At 36.2% G+C, this 2,237-nt stretch overlaps 1 protein-coding gene across 1 annotated transcript in view; it reads left to right on the forward strand.

The window, feature by feature from the left end:
- Window positions 1-2,237, forward strand: part of LOC101579744 (nuclear cap-binding protein subunit 2-like) — a 4,080-nt gene that overhangs the window by 788 nt on the left and 1,055 nt on the right. The gene's annotated exons all lie outside the window — the stretch shown is intronic.

The raw sequence follows: 2,237 nt of genomic DNA on the forward strand, positions 1-2,237 counted from the left end.
TTTGAATTTTCCTTTACAAAAATTAGAGTCATGTTTGTCTGCTTAGCAGTTTAAGGAAAAATTTGGCATTCTGTGGGCTTTGAGATTATCACTCTTAAAGTGCCAGTGTTTTAAAATAGGGCTTTTGTGATTTTACATGCTTTTGTAATGGAGTGCTGTTTTGCTATATAATTTTAACTTGGAATCTTTCCATTTGCATTTGTTTGTGTAATTTCTGGAGGAATACTGAGCATCTGAGTCCCGGATGATACTAATCAACTAACTGCAGAGGTTTTAAATATATTAAAAAAAAAAACAAAATAAAACAAAACAAAATCAAGGACAAAATGGAATCACTCGATGATGCAGACAGAGATACCTTACAGATAATACAAGAGCAAGAAAAGGGTATCCAGCAGCTACTAGATTACAGTGAGAAAGCTAGCCGAAGGCTAATTTACATTTGAGAAAAATGAGAGGGCAGTACACAGAGTAAAATAATCTGTTTTCAGGGCCGGGTTGTAACTCAGGGGCACAGTCTCTGCCTAGCAAGCAGGACAAGGCCCTGAGTTCAGTTTCTGGTACCAAAACTTTCTGTTTACAGAAATCACAGCAGAAAACTTTACTAATATGGGGGAAGAAATCAACAAGTAAGGCTTAAAGACGTCAAATGACCACGATGACAAGCAGCTTCTCCAAGACACTTCATAATCAAAATCCCAGGAGTCAACACAAAGAACATGAAAAGCTGTCAGGGAAAGGAACCCACTTTATAAATGTGAAACAATTAGGATGACAGCAGAATTTTCATTACAAACTTTAAAGGCCAGGAGAATTTTGTTTCAAGTCTGAAAAAAAATAAAACAAAAAAACAAAAATCTTCCAACCCAGATTAATATATCTTGCTTGCAAAACTAACTTTCACAATTGCTGGAGAAATAAGGACATTTCTGTGCAAAGAACATCTTAACAAATTCATGGACACTAAACCCACACTCCAGGAGATTCTCAAGAATATCCTAGACAGAGCCAACAAAGCCAGCGAGGCTCAGGTACCAGACGAAATGAATATATCAAGTAAGGTGAATAGTTGGAACAGAATAAGCAATAATGGGGTCAACCTCAGAAACAGAATGCAATGAGAAATAAGTGAATACTTCTCAAGATCAATGTTTAATACAAATGGCTTCAACACCCCAGCCAAAAGGCAGATTGGCCAGCCGGGTCAAAAAATAAAACTCAACAGTCTGTTGCATTCAAGAGATTTATCCACAAAAAAATTCATAAATTAAAAATTCAAGGATGCAAAACAATATACCAGGGCCCTGAAAACAAACAGTGGTAGAAATTTTAATCTCAGACAAAGTGAACTTCAAGCTAAAACAGATCAGAAGAGGCAAAGGAGGTCACAACCTTTTCAGGAAACAATCCAACAGGAAGAGACAGCAGTTGTAAATGTATATGCACCAAATATTGGTGCACCTAGCTTCATAAAACAAGCAATACTAGACATAAAGGATCAAATACAAACCAGTGCAGTCAATGGATGACCCCAATACCCCACCTTCACAAATCAACAGAAAATTAACAAAGAAATATCAGACCTGTACTAAACCTCCAAACAAATGAAATTAATAGATATCTACAGAGTGTTATACGCTGCTACAATGGAATATACGTTCTTCTCAGCAATGTTGAGAACTTCCTTCAAAGTAGACCACATGCTAGCCCATAATGCCTGATTAAATAAATACAAAAGAATCGAAGTCATCCTCTATATTCTCTCTGGTCATAGCACACCAAAACTAGAAATCATTTGCAACAAAAATCACAGAAAATTTATAAACCCCTCTCTAATAGTACACCCAAGCACTCAGTGTATCACAGAAGAAATCAAGGAAGATATTAAACACTTCTGAGAATCAGATAGTGAGGCCAGTACAACATACCGAAACCTGTGGGACACAAGGAAGCCAATCTTAAGGGAAAACTCTATTGTTGTGAGGGCTCATTATAAAAACAGCATGTCAGGAGTGATCCCAGCACTTGTATGAAAAACTGTACTCAAAAATTGGAGAATCTTAAAAAAATGAACAGAGTTCTAGACCCAGATGAATTATAGACTGACAGACAGACATGAAAGCTGAAAAATAATGAATAATATAATTGAGGAAGTAATAAGAAAAAACCTAACAACTAAGAACAGCTTGGGACCTAATGGATTCACTGCTGAATTCTTTCTCTTTCCTTTTTTTTTT

This window comes from Octodon degus, unplaced genomic scaffold (genome assembly GCF_000260255.1).
Source record: "Octodon degus isolate 3935 unplaced genomic scaffold, OctDeg1.0 scaffold00117, whole genome shotgun sequence".
Classification (NCBI taxonomy): domain Eukaryota; kingdom Metazoa; phylum Chordata; class Mammalia; order Rodentia; family Octodontidae; genus Octodon; species Octodon degus.